The sequence below is a fragment of the Perca flavescens genome, chromosome 3 (assembly GCF_004354835.1).
Source record: "Perca flavescens isolate YP-PL-M2 chromosome 3, PFLA_1.0, whole genome shotgun sequence".
In the NCBI taxonomy this organism is placed as follows: Eukaryota; Metazoa; Chordata; class Actinopteri; order Perciformes; family Percidae; genus Perca; species Perca flavescens.
Window position 1 is genome coordinate 35867576 of NC_041333.1, and position 26727 is coordinate 35894302.

At 42.0% G+C, this 26727-nt stretch overlaps 1 pseudogene; it reads right to left on the minus strand.

Annotated features, from left to right (window-relative positions):
* Window positions 1-1517: 1517 nt before the first annotated feature.
* On the minus strand, window positions 1518-26199 carry LOC114552935 (putative nuclease HARBI1; annotated as a pseudogene).
* Between the last annotated feature and the right edge of the window lie 528 nt (window positions 26200-26727).

Sequence of the window (26727 nt, forward strand, 5' to 3'; positions counted from 1 at the left end):
AGTTATTTCCCTATGTGACAAACGCTTGACATATATGTGCTGGAGTACCTCGGAATACAGGCAGCTGCTTTTAGTTTTCCTTCCACTAGATGTCAGTCCTGTGCTGCTTTTCAGCACCGTTTGCTGCTGCTAGAGCAGGGGTGTCAAACTCAACTACACTAAGGGCCACAGTGGGAAAGGAGAATCGCATCAAGGGCCAGACATGAGTTTATTTTCATGCTTTTATTTCGAAAAAGTCAAATATCTTTGACTGTATTATTCCATGTCTCATAGTCTTCTCACTTACAGTTTGGTCCACATAAAGCCCTTAGAAATCTTAGAATTTAGCAAATCAAGCTAAACAAAGATTACATTTCAAAAGTCGACACACAGCAACCTGTTTCCCACCTGTTTTTTTTAATTTCGAAAACTCTGCTTCTGTGGGAATTTCTGGGAGTCTCAAATCTACCAAAATTCTGCTTCAAGTGTCGTGTAGTTGCTGTTTGGAAAATCAAATCAAAGTCAAATCTGAACTATCCCTTTAACTTCTCTCTCTCTCTCTCTCTCTCTATGGTCTGACGGTGTGGCTTGTTGCTGCTTTGATTCCATTACAATGTTGAGGCGAATGTATACTGTATTAAGGCATGCGTTATATGTCATATAATATCTTGAAAATTCATGCCTGATACTTAGTCAGTCAGTGTCTCTGTTTTTCCTCTGGAAGACGGCCTACATCAACCAAATTAGTCATGTCATGATAAACACTCATCTCATAGAGCAAGTTTCAGAGGTCAAGAGGGATATGCCTTGTATGTTTATGTGCTTTATGTATATTTTAATGTGGCAATGTTTAATGTTTTTCATGACTGTTTAAAAGCCCTCCTAGGGATGGCCATTGGAAATTAGCAATAGCTATAAATGCTGTGATACTGTACACTGGAGATTTTTTTGTACAAATGTCTATGCCGTAGCATCTGTCCCTATTCAAATAAACATGACATGAAATGAATCATATGCCTCACCAACACTGAAAGGTCAAAGCCAACAGGTTGGTGTTATGAATGGGCGTAGAGCCACTATACCAGGTGGGAAACAAACAACGCTCTGTTTCCTAACATGTTAACATTTAAAGTCACTGAAAACTGTCACACGTCGGACTCAAACCCTGGACCTTCTGCGTCGAGGATTAAACCTCTGCATATGTGCGCCCGCTCTACCAAGTGAGCTAACCGGCCACAGGCGGGTGCTAGTTTTATCTTTTATATTTCAGTTAGACAATACTTCCACCTAGTGGGCTCTATGGGTGTTACAATTCAAAACTGAGAAGCAAATTCAGCAGACAGTAGGAAAGCTTTAATTGTCAGTTCACATACCCCCACCATTAGTTATTCATTCAGTTACAGTAAACCACCCGTAAAAATTTGGGAAAAAGACAGCCTGAGTTGAGGTGTTAAGCCAATCTCAAGTGAGGAACTGTATTAACGGGTTTCTGGGGGTTTGGGGAGCATGAAGTGATTGTGGGCCCTGAGTATTGTGCTTCAGGCAGTCCGGCTCAGGGGTATGATGCAGACATCCAGGCCCTCTGTGGCTGCAGCTGGACAAGCAAACAGAACAAAGCAAGCGGAGAAGTGTAGACAGAGTGTAGCACTTGTTTTCCCAGAGGTGGAGGAGAGTGTCTCTGGTTCTGTCTGAACATCAGCCTGTGAAGCCACAACAGGAATACAAATCGGTGATTGAGGTACTCAGGTCCTAATGACAAAAATATTATATCTATGCTTTGAGTATGTATTCTAGGGTGGAAACTGAAAATATTTAAAAAATATCTCTCAATCATTTTTCCAATATTTCAGACAGACAGAAAATATAAATTGACCTGAAAAAAAAAGAAATCCCAAACCAAAATTGTGATATGACATACTGAAAGCAGCAAATTCTAAAAAATATATATAAGAAATCTGGGGCCAGAAAATGTTTTTGCACAATAAATGACTTCAATGATTAACAGTTATCAAGATGTATATCTTTTCAGCACTAGCACATTAACACTGAAGTCTGTTTTTGAGTGTGGCGTGCAAAGGCACTATTGTCCAACAATGCAAAATGTAAACATTGTACTCAAAACTTATTCCTACAACGAAGTCAGACAGGGCAAGACAAGCAGCAGTAGGACAATCAGAATAATAAAAGTGTCAACCAAAACTACAAAAGTAAGACCCAGTTTGAATGGAATTATAAAATGGAAAAGTATAGTGCAGTGGTGCAAGTGCTCTGACAAGAAATACATGTTCTTCCTATTTCTGAGTTTAAAAAAAGATATAATTCATACGTTGCAACATATGTCAGCTCATAAAAGCATCATCAAGTTAAAACTAAATAGATCACTTTCAACATCAGCTCCTATTCTACACTGTGTGTTGACTTTCCTTTTTTCTGCTTCTTGTGAAGGTTTTAAAATTAATTCTCTGCCCTGTTAGTATTTGTAGTCACATATTCCTTCATCTTTGGGCCCAGAGGTCAGTACTAGAAGTATCAGTAAATTAGACGAGCAGAAAAGAGCTTTGGTTGCAGATTTTTCATTACCAGCAGTTAGACTTGATTGATGCTTGTGATAAAGGGTCAGCATATCTTTTATTTCTGTGTCCAGGGAAACTGTGGAGAGCAGAGTAGTTTAAGCCAAGGCTGGGATAGAGTGAAGACTTTTTTATTTATTTAATGTTTATACCTCCAATTTGGGAGATTGGAGTTAAATAGGAAACTTAAGGACATGTTCAGAATGATCAGAGGGAGTAATTGTATTGCGATTAAACTGGTGGTATGTATTCGGTGCTATATCATACGACAAGTAGATCCCACCAGATGTTTAGTTGTCATTTAGTTGTAGTTGTCACCATTATACATCATTGGGTTAAACGGCAACGCTTTGGAGTTAACTGTTATCGGAACGGTTTGGATCACACCAGCTGTTTTCTCAGTTACAACAAGATTGAGCTAGCAAAGCATTTTTGTGTTTATATGTGCGGTATTTATTCCGTTTGGGAAATCTGAAATCGCACGATATCTACAAAGCTAACGTTAGCTCAATTGACTGGCTGACTAACGCTAAGCAGGGATAGGAAATAGTCTCTGTTGCTGGAAGTTTGCAGATGTAAAGTAGCTAAATCTATCCATTAAAAAATATATATATCCCGCAGATACCGTGGTTACAACACGATTTAGCTAGCAAAGCAGTTATGTGTTTATATGTGCTGTATTTATTCAGTTTGAGAAATCCCACAATCTCTACAAAGCTAACGTTAGCTCAAGTTAGCTGGTTGACTAAACAGGGAGGGACTAGGAATCGTCTCTGTTGCTTTTTATTATTTTGAGAGCGAACTGCCCCGCAATACGAATCGATGAATTGATCATAACTTTTATTTTGTTGATAACGTTGTTGTGTAATTGCAATCCTCTCGTGTGATACTGCTCAAGTGGTTTTGGAATCAAATGTTTTCCTTGATTTGAAATAAGTATGTCCACAGATTTCAACGACAGCTAAATTATGTATGTATGGAGGGGAGTGTCAGTGTTTCAGGGATATATAAGAACTGGATGCTCCTCCTGCTTTTCTCTTAGCGTTCTCTACCTTCCCATTACTGACCCAGTTGGATTAATCATCTGGTAGATTTTTACACCTGCTGAGGTGTGACAAAGAGCCACCAGAGCTGTGCTGATTAGAGATGTAGTCACAAAGGATTTCATCTGGAGAAGTGTGCTTGCTTGCTTGCTGAGGTAAAAAGCAGGCCGGACTGTAAAAATAGCGTGTTGAACACTTTATTGTCATTACCCTCTATCATCGTCCTTGTACTCTCTGCAACCTAGCAGCACCCCTTATTGTCTGCCCTTTGCATTATTTCACTTGCAGCTACATTAATACTGATACAAATAATCAAAGCAAACAATGTGGGGTCAATGGATGACCGAGGTGAATGAGACTCTGCCCCATGCACAAATACAACTTACTTAAATACTATTTATAAAGATGTATGCAAGAGGATCGGAAAGCTAAGGTGATTGGAATAGTCTGGCATTGCCAGACCTTCCTCCACAGTGCTGCGAAGGAGGGTCTGGCTAGTCCACACAGCATTCCGGGACCTGATAAAAACATGCTCTGGTTTATTGGCATTTCTTTAAACCAATCACTATCGTCTTGGGCGGCACTAAGCCAAAAGTTCAAAAGTAGTTTTAGTCGTGCAACGGAAAACTCCGATTGGACAGATAGTCTAGCTAGCTGTCTGGATTTACCCTGCAGAGATCTGAGGAGCAGTTAACCATAGTCCTCACAAATCCACCGGAGGTTAGAACGCCAACACACAGGGGACATCCGGCGAAATTTCTGGCGGCACCTGAACAATCCCGGGAGTGGAACGTCGTCGATATAGACTATGATTGGAATTAGTGTTGACGAACTGACCGAAGAGCCGGTTAATTAACCCGACTCGTGTCACTGAGGCGGGAGAATCGAGTGCAATACGTCAATGAACCGACTCACTCCTGTTTTTTCTTTTACTTCATTCGTGCCGTTGGCATTATATATATATATATATATATATATATATATATATATATTTATATATATATATATATATATATATATATATATATATATATATATATATATATGTCAATGGTTGGCCGTTGTGTAGCTTGTATTCTTCTGCTACTGTGTGTGTTGTAATCTAGCTCATTAGCGCCTCCACTGGACTGGAGTGGTGGTGCTAGAATCAATCAGGAAATGAGCTACTAATGCCTAGACCCTATGCCGAACGAGAGCGAATGTAACCGTGCAACCTGCCGGCCCGCTCGACTCTAATGTAACCGTGTAACCTGCAGGCCCGCTCGACTCTAATGTAACCGTGCAACCTGCCGGCCCGCTCGACTCTAATGTAACCGTGCAACCTGCCGGCCCTCTCGAGTCTAATGTAACCGTGTAACCTGCCGGCCACTAGACTCTAATGTAACCGTGCAACCTGCCGGCCCGCTCGACTCTAATGTAACCGTGTAACCTGCCGGCCACTAGACTCTAATGTAACCGTGCAACCTGCCGGCCACTAGACTCTAATGTAACCGTGCAACCTGCCGGCCACTAGACTCTAATGTAACCGTGCAACCTGCCGGCCCTCTCGAGTCTAATGTAACCGTGCAACCTGCCGGCCACTAGACTCTAATGTAACCGTGCATGGTTGGCCGTTGTGTAGCTTGTATTCTTCTGCTACTGTGTGTGTTGTAATCTAGCTCATTAGCGCCTCCACTGGACTGGAGTGGTGGTGCTAGAATCAATCAGGAAATGAGCTACTAATGCCTAGACCCTAACCGTAACCTGCAGGCCCGCTCGACTCTAATGTAACCGTGCAACCTGCCGGCCCGCTCGACTCTAATGTAACCGTGTAACCTGCAGGCCCGCTCGACTCTAATGTAACCGTGTAACCTGCCGGCCCGCTCGACTCTAATGTAACCGTGTAACCTGCAGGCCCGCTCGACTCTAATGTAACCGTGTAACCTGCCGGCCCGCTCGACTCTAATGTAACCTGTAACAGGCCGACTCTAATGTAACCGTGTAACCTGCAGGCCACTCGACTCTAATGCAAACTAATGTAACCGTGTAACCTGCCACTAACCTGCAACCTGCGGCCACTAGACCTAATGTAACCGTGCAACCTGCCGCCACTAGACTCTAATGTAACCGTGCAACCTGCGGCCCTCTCGAGTCTAATGTAACCTCTAATGTAACCGTGCAAGGAACTCTAATGTAACCGTGCAACCTGCCGCTCGACTCTAATGTAACCGTGCAACCTGCCGGCCCGCTCGACTCTAATGTAACCGTGTAACCTGCAGGCCCGCTCGACTCTAATGTAACCGTGCAACCTGCCGGCCACTAGACTCTAATGTAACCGTGCAACCTGCCGGCCCGCTCGACTCTAATGTAACCGTGCAACCTGCCGGCCACTAGACTCTAATGTAACCGTGCAACCTGCCGGCCCGCTCGACTCTAATGTAACCGTGCAACCTGCAGGCCCTCTCGACTCTAATGTAACCGTGCAACCTGCCGGCCACTAGACTCTAATGTAACCGTGCAACCGGCCGGCCCGCTCGACTCTAATGTAACCGTACAACCTGCCGGCCACTAGACTCTAATGTAACCGTGCAACCTGCCACTAGACTCTAATGTAACCTCGCCCGCTCGACTCTAATGTAAACTCTAATGCCGTGCAACCTGCCGGCCCTCTCGAGTCTAATGTAACCGTGCAACCGGCCGGCTTGCTCGACACTAACCATAGTCCTCATAAATCCACCGGAGGTTAGAACGGCAACACACAGGGGACATCCGGCGAAATTTCTGGCGGCACCTGAACAACCTGAGGGGGGGCAACCTGCCGGCCGCTCGACTCTAATGTAACCGTGCAACCTGCCGGCCCGCTCGACTCTAATGTAACCGTGCAACCTGCCGGCTGCTCGACTCTAATGTATGTTTGAGTTATTAACCGAGCCTTGTTTCTGGTGCATCTTTCTAGGATTGTGTTCACGGCAATTCACACATTATCGATGGGGAAGTACAGTACATCACATACAATTACACGAATGTTATTTTGGTAGTTATGTTAAGTTAAATGTTAGAGAAGTGAATGTTGTTACATGGTAGCTAGGCTAGGCTGTCACAAGGAGACCGTAAGGACCGTAACCGCGGTTAGGCTACTGCATGAGTCTAGGTTCTCGGCAAGTTTGAGTTATCAACCGATAGCACAAATACACGTAATGTTATCTTGATAGTTATGTAAAGTTAAACGCGATCATCATCAACCTGTGGCCATTTGCTGCATGTAATTCCCCCCCTCTCTCCCCTTTCATGTATTTAGCTGTCCTAAATAAAGGACTAAAATGCCCGAAAAAAACCTGATAAAAGAAAAAGAAAAAAACTTTGTATGTTATTCTAGGAAATGACGGCGCTGGCTGGTCACATGACAGCTGGGTTTAGTGGCCTTTACAGGTAAATTTAGCCAAGAAAAGGTTAGTGTGGTGCCGGTCTTTTCACGGTCCCAAGACTTTTCTTTATTTATCACAAAACGATGATGAAACTGAATGATGATGACACATCATCGCTTGCTTGCTTTTAAGTACATGCAGTTTCTTAATGTGACTGCTCAAGTTCGACCAGCTTAAATGAAGTGCTTTTAAAAATTCATATCCTCCCCTTCCCCCTCTATCTCCCCCTGTCCTTTCTACCTATCAACCTTTGTCTCCCCAACCATCTCTTTTTTTCTAAACGGATTAATGTGCTTTTTGTGTATTTTGAAGCACTGATAAACTTCCTTTATCTGAATCAGTGATAACACTGACTCCTTTTTTCTCTCTTTGAAATGGCAATAAGCAGTGTTTTTTTTTCTCCCTTTCTCTCCTTGTAACAGTGATAAAAAACAACCTCTTGCTCACTTTCTCCTTTAAAATAGCGAGAAAAACAACCTTCCTCTTGAGTTTAGGGAGTGGTTCCCTGAGGGTTAATAAAGTGAGCTTGTGGTTAAAAGGCTGAAAAAATAACCTAAAATAACTCTTCCACTGGTAAGTCCGACTCGCTGGCAGACTCCATGTTTTAATAAGTCAGTGTCTGTTTCTTTATCTTCCTCCAGCCTCCAGTCGCTGCTTGGCGTCTTCACTTTCTATCTTTGGTTCTTCCCAGTGAACATGGTGCAGGACCAAGAGAAAACAATCCAGAGAGAAACAGATAACTTTGTTTTAATCCATCATATCTGTTAGTGAGCCCTTCAACAAAAGACTGATATTGTAAAATGAAAATAAATTATGGTGCTCCTTCCAGGCTGGAAGAACTTTGAGAGTTTCTGATAACATTGTAACATGTAAATTCTCTATATTTTAGAGGATATTAAATGAGGATATACCCAAAATGGATACACTGTGTAGTACTCTCGAGCCATAGTTAAAAAAGAGATGCTGATTTTTATAGTGAAATGTTACCTGTTAATTTGAACCAGTGTGATAGAACAGCATGGAACTAGCCTGACGTCCTCATACTCCAATTCTAGTCAGAATATGAATCTGGTACTGCTCCATTGGGCTGTGATTATGAGGCGTGTTTCAACCGAACCAGGAACGAAAATGCCTCTGCACTCAACTGGATAGACCTACGACCAATCAGAGCAACAGATAGACCTACAACCCATCAGAGCAACAGATAGACCTACAACCAATCAGAGCAACGGATAGACCTACGACCAATCAGAGCAACAGATAGACCTACAACCCATCAGAGCAACAGATAGACCTACAACCAATCAGAGCAACAGATAGACCTACAACCAATCAGAACAACGGAGACAGACGTCACAGAAGCTGCAAGTCAAAGGCAGGCTTTGACAGAGCAAAGGCAGAGGCGGCAGTGTCCGTGTTGTACGGACGGGTGTGGCTGTGTGGATGTGTATACATACGTGATCGCGGTTCTCTGTTCCTCTTTTAAAATGAACGCAATGTCGATATCTTCTATAACAGATGCAACGACGGAATCTACACATCTCAATTCACCAGCGGCAGCCATCTTTGTTGTAAACAAATTCAACCCAAGCGCTTTTTGGTGACGTGGTTGATTACGTTACAGTTGATCATCTGTCCATCATCGTATAAAGCCCGCCCTGACAATCTGATTGGTCTGAACTGCTCTGGTCCGAGCATAGTTGCTCCACAACGGATCAAGTCCAGACCGAACTTCCCGACCTCAAATGTTGTGGGCGGGGCTAAGATCGGCTGGCATCCTGGCTACCATGGAAAAAAACTTTTGTCTAAATTAAAGGATAGGTTCCAATTTTCTATGTTAAAAGAGTAATGCCTTATTTCCACTGGATCCGCTGTGTCACGTTCCTGTTGTGCTACAATTCAGTCACAGTTTCAATGTCCACTAGAAATGTTTGAGAAACGAAGCGCATGTCTCTTCAGCCGCACCATTTCTGATATAGTTCAGAATTGTTTTACGGACATTTTTCATGTTTAGAAAGTATACTGAACATACATTTTCAGCTCATTTGGATTGGTAACCACATGCTTTGCTGCCTCTAATTTTCTCTGTGATCGCTTAAATGTTGATCACACAGCACAGCTGGTTTTGTTAATTGATCGTCAAACAGCTATTTGATTATAATGTAGTGTTAATGAGCTGTGGTCATATCTTTGTTTTCTCTCAAATTCTGTTGTCAGACAACAGAATCAAAAGATTAAGTAAATGTGAACAACTAAATTGTGAATTCAGCTGTATTAAAACACAAGCAGCAGGGTCAGGTTTAATGAGCTTGGACTCCCTACTTCCTCCTTCTCTTGGTCTTTTCCTTCTCTCTCTCTCTGTCTCTCCCTGTCTTTAGTAACCACTGAATTTGGTTCACTCAGTCTGCTGAAGCCTCATATTAACCTCAGCTGAACTTTATGCACAAAACAAAGATTTTGTCCACTCTTTCTACAGAGTAGTCGCGTTACAAAGCCAGTATGCGGCATAGGAATGACTTCCTGAACAATAAATCTTTCAATGCACATATGGTACATGAGTGTTGTACTATAGACCCTCAAGACCCTTTAGAGTTGCCTTCTTCAATAAATTATGCACTGGATAGAACACACAATTCTAGGGGTCAGGGATGGGGACTTGAGTTTGAGACTCGGACTCAGTGTTATTCCCCTTGCTGCATAACCTATAACCTCCCTAGCTAATACGTAACGTATCTGCTGCACGTGGCCACACGTGAGAGAGGAAAACAAACGTGCACGACGGCACCGACAGCTGCTATGCTATTCATCGGAAGCTTTGGCTTCAAAAACGGCATACAACAACAACAAGGCCCACAAAAAAGAAGCACAGAATGCTAAATAAGTGGACTCTAGCTCAGAGACTTGTGAACATCTCTGGTAGGAAGTATGGACAAAGTAATTAGCAAGGGGGCGCTGGGAAAACATGACCTGGTGAGTCACTATTGACCTCCCTAACACGCATGCATGACAATATTAAATTATGGATTTATTTTCTACTCCTTTAGGCTGCAGCATGTGTGTGTGTTTGTGTGTGTGTATGTGAACAGGTTGGATTGTCATTGAACAAACAGCAACAAGCTACGAGCGGTTTGCCACCTGGAGGCAACTGGTTGTAAAGTCGATAAGTGTGAAATTGATTGTCGTTATTTTGCTCCTGAAGTATTTTATCTCCATTGACTGAGAGAAAAAAACAACAAAATTACTTCATAATGTGTGTACAAGGGCAATTCTCCATGAAAACACACAGGCACGCAAGTGCACATACACACATTCTCATATAAGTCTAATTTCTTTTCTGTTCACAGTTCAACAAATCAAGAAAGCAAGTTTAATATACGGTAAATACAGATGTTAAATCAAAAGAGATGGAGTTGCAGAGAGAGAATTCTAAACAGTAACACACACAACATGCATGCACTCCCCCCCGCACAAAAGCTGACATGTATAAAACGATAGACAGATAAGCATACACACAATTTTCTAGAGCGATCGGAGGGTGATAGGAGAAAAGTGGAGAAGAAAAGTGAGGTCAGAGACAGAATCCAATAATGAAGATACTTTTGTGTTTATTTTGTGTGTTTATAGTCATTTTATTTCCCATATTCCAGAGGGATTTGTATGCCAATCAAAGGCTATATAATATAGATAAGTACTTTTCATGAATCCCAATCAATGTCTTTCAAATGTCGCATTACAAAACTTTATTAAGGTAATCGATGATTTAGTTTACAGTGCTCATAGTAAAACAGATTCATAGTCTCAGTGTCACAATACAGGATCAAATAAAAACATCATAAACACAGGAAAATAATAAGATACATCCAATGTTAAATAGTTTCTACAGATGTGTATACTGCAATAACATCATACAGTAAAACCAGTTATCAACCCAAATATTCTTTTTATTATTACATTGTCTTTCAACGTATTTGTCCATCTCCGCCTCATAATGACATGTCACCATTGATTGCACTATAAAATCACGTGTACTCTGGTCTGAAGTTTGTATGAAGTTGAGCACATTCTCATCACATTCTGTTTTTTTTTAAATGTAGTTTATGTGTAGAAAATGTAGTATGCATGGCTTTTCTGTGTACGCATTGTGTATACATCTGGCTGACATCGTTCTCATAAACTGGTTTGTATGATGTACGAAAATGTATGCACAACAATTCGAAGGATATCATATAAAATAGGTGACCGCCGGCTGGTCACATGACATCACACGTTAAATTTAGCCAACAAAAGGTTATTGGGAGCCGGTTACCGGTCACTGTGAGATGCTGGTGGTGGTCCTTTCAGTGGCCATAACAGTTAAGTTTAGCCGACAGAAAGTTACCATCATGCGGCGAAGATAGTTAAGTTTAAGCACCAAAGCAACTAAGGGTTAGGGTTAGGGGGTTAAGGGGGTTACGTTTGGGATGAAACTAAGAGGGTTAAGATCATGGTTAGTGGTACTCCTGGTACATGAAGATGTGTTTCCTGGGTGAAATTCTTGTGTTTTCAAAAGGACACAAATTTGGCAGCCCTGTGTTTTATGACATATCCATCCATCCAACCTGACCATCCCTCTCCATGGCGCTTTGCTCTCTTATACAGCAGCGGTCAAAGTGTTGCGTAAAGCCAGGAACACATTTAAATTAAAGTGCATTACTTATTGTGGCAATACGTATGAATGCTTGAGAAATCATGCTATACACATCCACTTGATCTGTCCTCACTGAACGGCCTGACAGACTTTTAGTTGTGAACCTATACAGAGTTTTATGCATCTGGCCCTGGGGAGGAATGAAGTGAGAGACAAAAATAAAAGTGAGTTATTGCCAGAAAGAGATTGAGAGGAGAGAGATTTAGAGGATGAATGAGCAGAAAATGGCATAGAGTCAAGAGAAAGAGAGACCTCAATCTGGGACTCCACATGGACCTCCTTTCTTCATAATTGGCTTGTAAAACCAAAGAGAGGTCTGGCGGTCACTTAAAAAAACATTGTTATCATCAAAGCAGATTTGCCAACATTTTTCTTCATCAGAAAGGAGACAGAATGAACCTCAATTTCTCTAGAGGATAAGTATTATCTGGTTGTGTGTGCTGCAGTCTTTTGGGGGGCTGAGTTGTTGGATGCATTATGCAAGAGGCGGATGATGAACCCTCACAAGAGGGCGCCTGAGTTGAGATGAGACACTCCGTGACCTTTTTTAGGAGAGCATACATTATACAGCACCGGTCCTCAAACTTGTTCTGCTGGTTGAGCTTCTGCAGGGTTTTTACAGTGGAAAACATCCGATTGTTTCCCACCGGGGAATCAGTCCAACTCTCGTCTGTGCTGCTGCAACTCCTCCACTTCTGTCCCAAAATACTTGCCTCAAATCACAACAACTCATCCAGAAAGCTGCATCCTGCCTCGTATTCTGCCTCCACAAATTCTCCCATGTCACCCAGTTCTCCTAAATTCCCCTCTCCTGGCTGACTGCAAGGCCTCGTATCAAATTCACAAAGCTAGTGTTGGCCATGGTTCCGTCCCACATGCCTGCTGCTGCTGCTCTGCAGTCAGAGTTCAGGTTTATTTATAAAGCATGTTTAATACAAATTTCTCCCAAAGTGCTTTTGCAAATGACAACAGAAATGCACAATTAAATGCTAGAAAGTCAATAACATTTGTATTTGCATGTATGCAATTTTATGTCATCTCATGACAGAAGACGGGTCAATCAACGGCTTAAAATCAACTCACTTGTGCCTTTTGCACATTTTAGAAATCTGATTTTGGACCTCCAGACTTCTACTTGTAATTGCTTTACATAGTTACGTCCTGGTTATCCTGATGCGTTTCTCAAATTATTTCTCCATTTCGGAATATTTTGGTGTCTTTCTATGTTCTTATGATGGTGTTGCTTTGTATTCTGCGTTGTTTTCTTTGTCTGTGTAACTCAATGTCATTGTAAATGAGGGCTGCCTAATCCTCCCATTAACAGGTCCCCTCGCTTTGGGATGGCGAAGGCCCTTTTCAGCCACAAGAACGTTTCCAGAACCCTTTTGGAACTCAGGACCTTTACCTGCATTTCGACTGCAGGAATGTAGTTTTGGTTTTGTTCCTGGGCCGTAGAAGTCCCTGCTGTGGAGGTAGGACTTTCTTAAGAACCAGGAACTATCGGGTATCAAAATCTGACCAGGCTGGAGTGCTAAACCTCAAACCTCCAGACTGATATACCACTTCTACACTGAATGGTGTTGGGACCAGAGATTTACATGTTTGTTGGGAATGGACCCAAAACTCTGTTGATCAGAATGTAAGAGGCTTAAGGTGGGTGTATGCTCGAAATGAACTTTCTGCAGCACGTCAAAAGCGATTATAGTGTAGCTGCTACGAACAGCCACACTAAAAGGCAGAGTGACAACCCTGCTGTCATAGAGACAGGGGAGAGCTGCTATAACAGCACCCACTTTTCAGAGTCTTTTCGTAATTGGTCATAAACAACGGTCTCTTGTCATTCCTTGAATTGGTCTGACAATTTTGACGTTGGCCCTTACAGACGGAGGTTTCCAAATCTCGTCTTCCCTCCAGTTAGGCCTTTTACATGTCTGTCTTTGTGTAAATGACTATTCTTCTTGTTTGTTTCTTTTTCCGGTTTGTGGCCAGCGGCATGATAGAAATGTCATCAACACGCCCACTCGCTCGCTGTGAATTTTCCGGACAATGAGTTGCTCTATTCACACATGGGCTAAATGGGACATTACACAGACTTTCTACTCAGGAGCTGGCAGGAAAAAGTCTGTTTAATGTCCGATCCAACTGATTCAGACATTTGCATTCTCACATACAGCTCCTCTGTGTAATGTCTAGATAAATTCAGGGTTGCAGTACATGTGTAAAAACACATTTTGTAGGTGAAGGTGGCAGCTAATGGCTTCCTCCAAATTATACTTATAAGCCCTGATATTCTTTTACCAAAGCTGACAGCAGCATGACAAATGTGAAGGAGAGAGGCAACCTAGATCTTTGACACAACATACACACAGGTATAATCTTTTAAGAAATCCCTTCCACATGTCTCCTTAGCTTTATTTACCTTTATAATCTTACTTATTTTGCTCGTTCGTCTCCATTTAAGGGTTCATTCAGGGGTTACACTTCTGAACTTTACACACCTTACTGCTGGTTGCTCGAAATGATGCTTGTCTAGAAACTGAATTTCTCCACTGATGTACTCATTGTAAGTCAATGTGTGCAAGAGCCTCAGTGACAAACAAAATATGAATATTTTTAGCTTTTATATGGTGAGACTCAGCCCACACGTATGACTTAGCGTACTTAATTACGTACTTTTAGCATCACTCGTCTGCCATTCCTTAAAATGCAACATCTAGTCAAACAGTTGGCAGCCAGTAGTGGTTAGAAATTATACTTTTATTGCACTGATCTGTTTGACAGCAGCTACACGTTGTGGAGTATGCTTCAAACAAAGAGGCTGTCGGATCAGCAAAAAGCATCTCGACTATGGCTACGTGTCAGAAGTTGAAATTGTCCCTTTAACCAACAATCCAACAATCATGCTCCCTTTATGCAGTGATTAGACTTGTGCAGAGGTGGCAAAGTAGGCAAGATTTGAAGGCAACATCATAAATGCATGAAGACTGTTTGAAAGTCCCCTTAGTATTACTTGATCTCAGTGCTGCATTTGATACAGTCAACCACAACATATTACTTGACCGATTGGAAAACTGGGTTGGTCTTTCTGGCTCAGTACTAAAGTGTTTTGAATCCTATTTAAAGAATAGGGACTACTTTGTGTCTATAGGTAATTATACATCTGAGCATACAAATATGACATGCAGAGTTCCCCAAGGCTCAGTTCTGGGGCCTCTTCTGTTCAACATCTACATGCTTCCACTGGCTCAGATTATGGAAAACAACAAAATAAGTTACCATAGTTATGCGGATGACACACAAATTTACATAACCTTATCGCCAGGGAATTATAGCCCAATACATCTGAATATGTGCATTGAACAAACGACTGGATGTGCCATAACTTTCTTAAATTAAATGAAGAAAAAACTGAGGTGATTGTTTTTGGAGCAAAAGAGGAACGATTAAAGGTCAGCACTCAGCTTCAAACGACAATGTTAAAAACAACAGACAAAGCCAGAAATCTTGGTGTAGTCATGGACTCAGACCTGAATTTTAAGTCACATTAAGACAATTACAAAATCAGCCTATTATCACCTTAAAAATATATCAAGGGTTAAAGGACTTATGTCTCAGCAGGATTTGGAAAAACTTGTCCATGCTTTTATCTTCAGTAGACTTGACTACTGTAACGGTGTCTTTACAAATCTCCCTAAAAAATCAATCAGACAACTGCAGCTGATTCACAACGCTGCTGCTCGAGTCCTCACTAAAACCAAGAAAGTGGATCAAATCACTCCAGTACTGAAGTCTTTACACTGGCTTCCAGTGCCTCAAAGAATTGATTTTAAAATACTTTTGCTGGTTTACAAATCACTAAATGGTTTAAGGCCAAAATACATTTCTGATCTGCTACTACACTATGACCCACCCAGACCTCTCAGGTCGTCTGGGACAGGTCTACTTGTTGTTTCCAGAGACAGAACTAAACAGGGGGAAGCAGCGTTCAGTTTTTATGCTCCACATATCTGGAACAAACTCACAGAAAACTGCAGGTCCGCTGCAACTCTCAGTTCTTTTAAATCCAGGCTGAAGACATATCTTTTTAATGTTGCCTTTCTTTAAATAACCTATTTTTAACTGCTCTTTCTTTAAAATTCTTATACTGCACTGTACATTTTATTCTTGTCTTTTAATGATCTTAAATTGTTGTTAATTGTTTTAATGCTTTGAAATTGTTTTTAATTGTTTTCTAACTGTTTTTAATGTTTCATGTTTCATGTAAAGCACTTTGAATTGCCTTGTTGCTGAAATGTGCTATACAAATAAAGCTGCCTTGCCTTGCCTTGCCTTTTGTATGATTCATTGTGTTGAGACTACAAAGGTGACACAATTCTGTTAGAGAAAGTTTATCTTCTTGTACTCTTGTCTCTGTTCGTTAACAAATTGGCGTTAAATAGCTTTGGGATAAGCTTAAATTCATCCCTCACATAGAAACTTTATTTAACTCCAACTCGCATGGATGTGTCTTCATCTCCATTTGTGCCACTTTAGAGTGAACTTGGCTGTTTTGATTTTGACAATTGCAACTCTAAAATTGACTTTGCATTCATTTAGAACGCTGATATCAGACAGAGTTGTCAGCTCAGTGGAGTAGGGTTGATTCAAAGGTCTGGACCCCCACCTTCACTCTCAGTTCATCTCTCTCTACACTTCTTTCCATTCATTCACTGATTTCACTCCTGGCCACTTTCAAGCATTACAAGCCAAGAGAGATAGGGATTGTGGTTGCACACATTGGTTTCCAGGTTCAGAGATAACATGACAAAATACTCTACAATATCAGTCTGTTTCTGTATTCACTCTTTTCCTTTTGGTTCCTTAGCGTCTCACGCTCTCTGAGGGCAGACGTTCCCCGGCCTACTTTCGGTAAAATGCCCATTATGCTGTTGACATTTTCACTGGCGTGCAGCACGTTAAACAGCAGAACTGCAGGATCACTTCATCTGATTTACGACGCTTGTCACCCTGGTGTCAGGGGAAAATGTCAATCTGGTCATTTCACTCATGATAAATGTACTGGTTTGGAGATGCAGAACCTGCAGTCTGGGTAACGGAGACGTCCTATGTTGTAAATATGCTGGGTTCTTATCCATCAGATCAACATTTCAGCTTTTAAAATCATTTTTTTCATCCATAGATGGGTTTGATTCTTCATCTCATATGGTAACACAGCTGCTCCGGCTATCGGTGCATTGCAGAGAGAGTCTGGATTTGAAACATCTTCTCTATTATCTGTCCCTCTCTTCTCTTGTCTGTTCTAATCTTGATTTAACCTTTCCTTTTAAGTGGATGAGTAATTTTTGCATCTTAGTTTTAAAATGTCACCCTTAGGCAGTTCAATTAGAAAAGGGCAGTTTTATGGCTGGAAAGGGACACATACAGTTTTTTTTGCATTTCTACTTTGAGAATAATTCTGGTTTATTAAAGCTTGGGTCCTACTATGGGTAAGACTGTGGTACTTGTCTTAGTATGTCTTACTGGGTCTTATTATTTTATCATTGTTGGATAAAATATTGTCATACTAACCAAAACAATTGTTTGTCCTTCAAGCAAAAACAAACACTGGGACTGGGAACCAAGATGGCCGGGGCTAACAGTAAATACTTTTCCATACGAAAAGATGAACAAATAACCATTCAGATGTGGATTTATCATTTGGGAATTTTTGGTGCAAAGTCTCTAAAAGACACTGCAGTTCCAGGCTGGATTACAAAGCTTCTGGAAGGCCTAGGATCGCACGGAAGCCCACATTGGAAAGACCCAGCAGAATCACGCTAGCTTGAAGCATTGCGGAGATATCTAACATTACGTAAATTGATTTATGGATTCATCAGTATGGATTTATTGTACAAAGACACTGTTCCAGGATCGATTACAAAGCTTCTGGAAGATGGCAGACTCATCTCCACCTTCCACTGTACAAAAATGTGTAGAATGTGTAGACAAAAAAAAAGTAACTCTCTACACTGTATTGTTCTGGAGATTGAATATGATATAAAACACGTGCTGTTGGATACCACATTGTCGTCCTCAGGGGGTGAAAAACTTAAAATGATAGCTGAAAACAGAAACTAAAATATATCCAGTAAAGGATTTGAAAGGATTATGATTCTATAGGTGGATTCAGATTTGTTGAAATGCCATCCAAACCCGACATCAAGTATGTTTTTTCATCAGGTGTCTGATTCACGTTTTATCTGAAGGTTTAAGGCGACAGATGTCTAATTGGCAACATTCGCCTGATTATGTCTCGTCCTCCCACTCTATTTCTCTCTCATCATTCTATTTGCCACCAGGCATCACCTAATGGGGCCTACAATGAGGTTTTCACACACAGACACAAACACACACACACACGCACACACACCGGTAATAGATTTAGAGAGAAACCATCCCTTCCTCTAACCAAGCTAACTTCTTCCATTTATTTCTGTCTGGCGAGCTGCCCAAACTAATGGCGCAGGACGTGTCCTAACGAGGTGCTCTAATGAGCTGACCTAACGAGAAGCCAGTCCCTGCCGTCTGATAGCGTCCGCTCCGCTCCACTGCTCCGATGTCATCTTTGTCTTTGCACTGGACAGCAACGTCCAACATAACAAGCAGTCCATTCCCCTCCAGTCTCCACGGGCAGGGCCAGGCTAATGTCTGATGGCTTTGTGCTTCAGTGACCAGGACAGCGATGTTCTAACATCTCAGTGTTATGTCCTCAGAGGTTAGAGGGGTGCACACGTGACTGAACAGTCACTGGTTAACATCCCAGGACAGGCAGCATAAATCTGAGTGTTTACATCTCTGCTCTGCCTCAGTACAAAGTGCTGCAGAGACACTGCTTTAGGCAGGTCAAATGACACAGGTTTAAAGTGGACAAGAGTCAAATATTTTTATACCCTTTTTCTCACCAACATTAGCGCATATATGCACATTTTTAAAACATGCGTAAACCCGCTAAAAATAGCCGATGACGAGAATGCCTTTCTGCTTTGTTTTTCTTGTGTGTCATGCTCAACGTCAAGAACACGCCGGAAAACAGGGTTAGTAAACAATAGAAAGCAGCATGGAGGCCAGTGACAATCAAACGGTGGTTACTTTTGAAGAATTCTCTTTCAAACTCTGTGCCAGCTAATTGGGACTGATGTCCAAGGGCTGCTTGGATGGAGGCAGACAAAATTTGTGGCCAAGATGACAGAGAATTGCAATAGCATCATGCTGGAAAAAGGGGCGAAAACTAGCTTTTTCACCCAAATGTCATGCTTCCATCACTGGTTATTGGAGCTGGATCCGGTTAATACCCGTGACTACTTCAGAGTCATTTGTCCCAGGAGTTAATGCCAATTGTAAACTTTTCCACTGAAGACCTAAGCCAGACAACCCGGTCTCACGCCAGGTCGTGTAATAGTCACGTTATTTTGATTCATAAATTTGTGTACAAGTTACGATTTTGACGTTTTTTTCGTGTATATGCAACGACTTATTTTGACGTTTTTTTCGTGTATATGCAACGACTTTTGAACGTGTACAGGTGACGCTTTTCGAACCTGCTCTGGGGGACGCGACAACGGGGGAATGAAGCGCCACACACCGGCATAAACAACGGGACGGGCCGCCACTCGCAGGACGCGATCCACGGGCGCAGGGGCACACAACAACGGGGAAATCAAACGCCACAACGGGGAAATCAAACGCCACAATAACTGGACGGTTGTGGTTAGGAAAAAAAAAGAATGGGGAAAGGAACCGTCACACGCGGGACACACCGACAACGGAACTGCAACACGCGGGACAAAGGTACTGCAACACGCATGACGCGATCCCCGGTCTCCGGGGTGAAAGTCCTGTGTTTTCTGACCCATCCACCACCCCGACCAACCTCATCAATATTACTCGCTACCGTCAGCGTTCTGGGATCACGAAATATGCTTCCCATTAAAATGCATTGCTTTCAATTTCGTAATCGCCACACGAAAAAAAAGGCATTTACGTAACCACAACATATTACGACATAATAGATTAAAATAAAGTAACTATATAACGACCTGCCATGAGACCTGGCTGAGCCAGACGTTAGTGGGTTTCAGTTAGTGAGAAAGTAGTCTGTGTCCACAACATTACACTTCCGGGATTGATCCAGTGCTGCCGAAAATCCTGCCCCAATGTTCATTACCTTCCGCGTTCTTTGTGTTGGAATTTGGACTATGGTTAACTGCTCCTCAAATCTCTCCAGGGTAAATCCAGACAGCTAGCTAGACTATCTGTCCAATCTGAGTTTTCTGTCGCACGACTAAAACAACCTTTGAACGTACACACGATCCACCAAAACAAGTTCCTTCCCGAGGCTATTTTGCAGAGGCACCTTTGCTCTGTCCGACGCTCATTGCCGCCCAAGACAATTATGATTGGTTTAAAGAAATGGCAATAAACCAGAGCACGTTTTTCTCCCATGCCAGAATGCTTTGTGGACTAGTCAGACCTTCCTCCACAGCCCTGTGGAGGACGATCTGGCAATGCGAGACTAGTTGTTAGTAGGACAACCAGTTCATTGTTGGTTTGGGTCTTTCCATGGGACAAGGAAAAGTAGCACCAGCCTTCCTTCAGGTAGTTAACAGACTGGTGATTTTATGATTTCCTTCATCGCCAAGTTTGTTTCTCTGATAAATGAGCCTCGTCTCGCTGACACCAAGTTCAACTAACCCAAGGATTAGTGGCTGCACTTTGATCAATTTGCTCCAGTGTGATGAATTGGCAGAGATGTAAATGACATATGGCTACGAAATAAAAGCATTCCGACAGAATTACTGGGCAGCTATTCTGGTCAGGATAGCTTAGTTTTCTAAGTGGACAGTGTTTAGTGTTGAAATGCTATTCCAGGGATTTGAACCACCAACCTTCTGATTCAACATGCTAAAAGGGGACTGTTGTCGTCCGTTAGTGGATTTGCTAATCGCTCAAGATTTGAATTTAGCCTGAGGTTGAGTCAAACAAGGAGTGAGTGAGGGAGTTCTGGCCTATGAGGATTTATTAGGGGAGAATTAATTTGCAGATGACTGAAAGCAAAAGCTGCCATTGATAAAGGCAAATGATCTGTGACTTTGAGTTAATAGTGCCATTTACAGGACATATGGTTCCTCAATGAAAGCCTTACAGTGAGCTGCAGAGAGCCAAATTGACATATGGCTTTAAATAGCTAGCTAGCTAGCTAGCTGCAGCAAAGTTGTATTGAGACAGATGGTTTGGTTAGAACATAGTAGCCCTGCGGTTAGTTGGCTAAAGGAAAGCTGTCTGATTCGCTGTTGCTTTGTGGCTTTCCTGCGACCATCTCTAGAGAAGTTATTCTCTCCTTTGCCTTTTTTATCCTTTCATTTTCATCTCTTTCCTCCATGTGGTGTCCTCTGTATTTGTGCTCCCTTGTCATGTCTCCTCTTGCTGCCTCTCCTCTCCCCTTGCATCGTTTTCTCTTGACATCTCGATATTATGACACACAATATTTATGGGAATGCAGATTGATGATGATGGGGCCCCCTCAGGCATTTCATTGTACAGATCATCATACAAGAAAAATATCTTACATTTAACTATATCATGCAGTTTCATGTCATTTTCTGTCAGTCAGTGTGATTTATTTTTACATATTTTCATGATTTATTTCATGTTTCTCAGTCAACAGTGGAGCTGCTGTCTTTAAGTAAAATAGAAAAAAAAAATCAATCTAGCAATTATCAGCAATTAACGTTAAGTAAAAATGTTTTCAAGTGGTACTCTGGGCTTGAAAGGTAGCTGTCAAAGTGTTAAAGTGTCACAACACTTTAATTCCTTTCCTTTAACTCTAGCTTTAGCCTAAAATAAAAGAAGAGATGCAGAGACAGCAGGGCAGTGGTGAGCTTGAGGATTTAATAAAATAAAAATCAATACAAAGTTGCCAGGTTGGGTCAGTGGGTAGAGCAGACACACATATACTGAGAGGCTTATGCCTCTATGCAGAGGTCCAGTGTTTGAATCTGACCTGTGACAATTTCCTGCATGTCTTCCCCCTCTCACTCCCCTTTCTCACCTAGCTGTCCTATCAATTAAAAAAATATTCTTAAAAAAAACATGCGATACAAAAAAGGAGTTCTGAAGATAGCAGGCAAAAATAGTTCCAAAACGTTGAGGAAGCCAAAAGACCAGAGGCCTGTACTACGAATCAAGATCAACATGCCCTGGATTTATTTCAGTTATCCTAGGGTGACCAAACGTCCTCTTTTGCCCGGACATGTCCACTTTTTACCTACTGTCCGGGGCGTCCGGGGGGGTTTTATAAATTCATTAAAATGTCCGGTTTTCACTGTTTTTCATGGGACCATTAAGCGTGTACTTAAATTGACTGGCACTTTGCTCAACACAATACTACGGTAGGCTACTTTGTTGTGTGACGTAATTCCCGAGAGGCTGCCTTGTGAGCGACTCTGCGACGCGCACATACACAGGGACCATGGCAGACAGACAGGGACCAGGGCAGACAGACAGGGACCAGGGCAGACAGCGGAGCAGCATTACACACAAAATGCCGAAGCGTTTCCTGCTAAAGATTTCCCACCGTGTTTCTCTCACTATGACTCTAGAGTCGGTAGGACTCGCTCGCTGTCACTCTCACTTCTCCCCCGCTCTATATCACCCACTCCCCACACACACACACACGCCGTCTCGACGCACACACTAGCGCACAAGTATAAACATCAGGCCACTTACAACCATAAAACAAGACTAGTGCAGCTTCACAGTTGAACTGCAAAAAAAATGTCCCACGTACCATCCCGGTCGGGACCGGACAAGTGGGAGGCGGAGTGCACCGTGTGCAAAGCTGGCACATATGTTTCAGTGTCTTTATTATTTATGTTATTACATTGAAAAGGTATTAAGAGATATTTTGTTGAAGCTGGATTTTCTAACACAGAGGAGGTCATATTTAGAACATTATTTCATATTATTTATTTATTTTAAAAGAGAGCTATTATTTTGTTACATGTTGTTACAGATTTTATTTTATTACAGAAGTTATTTTTGCACAATTGAGGCATAATAAAGCATGTTCATTAACCTCTGAGAATCACCACTGTCTGGATTTGTCTCGAGGCCAGGCCGAGTGTCCTCTTTTTTGGAAATCAAAATATGGTCACCCTAAGTTACCCGGCTTCACTAACCCTAACAACCGCGGTCCAGCATAAGCTGTGTCACGACGATGGTTATCAACTAGTTCAATCAAACCAATTCAATTCAATTTTATTTATAGTATCAAATCATAACAAGAGTTATCTCGAGAGAATTTACAGATAGAGTAGGTCTAGACCATACTCTATAATTTACAAAGCCCCAACAATTCCAGTGATTCCCCCAAGAGCAAGCATTAGCAGTGGCTAATGTGACAGTGGTGAGGAAAAACTCCCTTTTTGGGAAGAAACCTTGGACAGACCCAGGCTCTTGGTGTCTGACGGTGCCGGTTGGGGGTGTGATGAACAGTGGCAATAGTATTTACACTAAAGATAATGGAACAGTGACTAGAAATGGTAGTCATAATAGTTCATGTCATAGCGTGGCACAGCAGAGCATGGGTTCCCCAATCCAGCGACGTGTGCAGTCACATAAAAGAGGCAGTGTATGTCCAATCGCAAAACGAGAGCTGCATATTTCACACAAGAGGAACAGACAATAATTTTACAAACATATCAGGAATACAGACATATAATACAGGCAAAAAGCAACACAGTCGCTGCTGCCAAATCAAGGAGGGAAAGCTGGCAGAAAATGGCAGACGCTGTAAATGCGTAAGTTACATTATTTATTGTAATTTACATAATTTTACTTATTGATATGACTGCCACAGGCACAAGATGTGACCATAATTACACTTGTGCATTTCATAACGCTAAACTTTTGTTGTTGTATTATTTTAGTTGCAACCCTGGGAGTGGCAAACGATCATGGGAGCAAATTAAAAACTAAATATAAAAACATAATTCAAACCGGTAAGTAGCAGTAGGCAATACTTGCACATATTTTAAGGCCAACAAGTACAAGGCTGAATTGCCTGAGTCAGTCTCTTTTGTAGGATATTGGTATACAAAGGGCCTATGGAACAATGAAATTGCTTGTAGTCAACAAGAAGAAAAATGAGGCAAAGAAGACTGGAGGGGGCCCTCCTCCACAGGACTTCACTCCTGCTGAGGAGCTGGCCCTCTTCAGGAATCAGGGTCGTCCCCTGATGGAAGGAATGGAAGGGGGCATTTCTTCAGACCCTGGTGGCAGCAGCTCAGGAAACCCAGGCATATGTACAGGGTATGTTTCAAGTAATCTATGTGACCATGTTCAGTCAACAATTATTTATGAATATTGAAGTAGTGAAATGGAGCAGACAATGTGATGGCCCTGTACAAGAGAACGCTGGAGCTCGATATAGAATACAAGAGGCTTTTAATTAAAAAAACAAGGCTGCAGATTAAAAAACTGGAATATGAGAAGAAGCTAGTACATGACTGAATGTATGAATGAATGAATGACACTAAACTTACAGTTACACTGACATTCTTTTTCCTAGGAAAGGGACAACACATGAGGATGCATATTTTTCAACCTTTTTTTAACCTTTTGGTCTTTTTCTACGTTTTTGTGGCTTGTCCTAAAGATTTGTTGTGCCTTTGAGTGTTTTGTGGGGGTTTTCACAATTTGTTTTTTCAATTTCCCATTTGTAGTTAAAAAAAAAATGCTATATAAGTGAATAAAACATCCAAATTCAATTCAAGTAGTGAAATGATCCTTTATTTAACTTGTGAAGAGAATTGTAGCACATTGGGTTTTTTGGTTTGAAATTTTTTGGTTGAAAGAAACCCAAATTTATGATATGGAAATGATTAGAAAATGGGTCAAATCGACCCAAGGACAACAGAAGGGGTTAAGGGGAGACACCCCAGTGAATAGGGATAACATATCAACATGAAAGCTCCCCAGTTGATAACTAATATTAGGTTTTGATTACTTGTTGTAAAATGTGATTTAATTTGCATACATTTCCAGAACAGAAATCAGAACATTGGATGAAGACAGAATGAAAATCCTTGTATCGTTTTGTCAACATATTCAAGGCCACAGTTTTTACAGAGGGCACTTTGGATATCTCTTTATCACTCCATTAATCAGAATGTGGTGGCAACAACCATTAAAGAAAATCCATATAGCTCAAATGCTGTGGAACCAAAATAGCCCAACTGATAAGTAAAGAATTATTTTTTAGCCTGTTCCCCTTACACAAAAAAACTGCTGTGTAATAGCCAGTAGGGTAGTCAAGGGTGATGGGGTCCACCACATCTGGGGGTTGCTGGCTGACAGATGGGGCTCCCTCCTTTCTTATCGAGGCCACATTGTGGAGCCCGACACAGTCACGATTTGACTAGCCCGGTCTGGGGCCACTCGGAGGCCAAGCAGACAGTTGAAGCGGGCTTTAATGATGTCAAAAGGTCATTTCTATCCTGACCCTTATTCTGCTAAGGGCCACATTAAAGGCATTCTGTGGCCCTGTGTTCGGGTCAGGATAGGGGGTCATCAAAAAAGGGCTGGCAGGCGTACGCTCGGTCCCCTACCAGCAATCCACTGAAGAGCCCTGAAGATGAAAATTAATATTAGCATAAACAGTATTACATAATGCAATATAAAACATTACTTACAATTGCCATACCTTGCTCTAATCTGTGGCACAGTGCAGACTCCCTAAAGATCCGGGAGTCATGGACTAACCCAGGCCACTTTGCCTCAACGCTGGTAACTAAGCATTGATGGTCACAAGTCATCTGCAAAAGCATCTTGAGTTCAAAATCCATCCACATAACAGCATTAACGTGAGGGAAACATCAATGTGTATTTTACCAGTATGACCAAACATGTGTAGCCTGTCCTTTATGCTTTACCTGAACGTTGATGCTGTGGAATGACTTGTGATTAATGAAATCGCCTTCATTCTGCCCCAGCGATGCAGCAATGGGGATATGGGTGCAATCTATGGCACCTTATCACCCTCGGGAATTTAAGTTAATATTTACCGGCTATTTCATAAAAGCCCTCTTTGATTGTTTGCGTGGGCAAGTGCCCTGGGAACACAACAAATGTATTCAACTGTGCTGTTTTAGCAAGCACCACCTTGCGAATTGCGCGGCAGACCGTGTTCTTACTCAGGTTCTCCGCATCGCCCACACTATACATGAAAGTATCCGTAGCAAAATAACACAACGCTATTCATACAGTCTGTGGGACTGTGAGCGCACTGCTTCGATGTGTCGCATTGGCAACATACGGCTCATGAAGCTAGCAAAGATACATAATTACCTCTGCTGAGATATATATCTTCCATAAAGACACTCATCAGGGAATGCCAAAGGGTTTTGTCAGTTTCTAAACGTTCTGGCTCTTCTGAGTGCACCAAGCTCCACAGGATCTTCTAAGAACGGTGACGCCATTATCATAAAAAATTACTGGGTCATTGGGCGGTGCTTTTACACCGGTTGATCTCTGATCTCCAACATAATCTGCTCCCGAGCAGGTTAGGTGTTCAGCATGAGTTACCACGGCGATTGAACCCGGTAACAAGTGATCCACCGTCGTGATACAGAAAACCCTGGGTTGAACCTGAAGTTGCCTCGTTAACGCCAAATCTTGATTCGCAGTACAGGCCTCAGGAATAACAAAAAAACTGGAACACCGAGACAAAGGGGGTAGACTTACATACACTCACACCCAATACGATGATCTGACAACAGACAAAGACAACACAGAGATTAAATACACAAGGTAACAAGAGACAGGTGACACGAGGGCTCAGAAACAGGTGAAACACATCAGGGTGGGGCAGACAATCACAAAGGCGGGAAAACACATGCAGGAAGTAAAACAAGACATGACATAGGAGAAAACAGATTACAAAATAAAACAGGAAGCTGAAGAATAAAACATACACAAGGATGAAAACAGGGTAAAACGCAACAGAG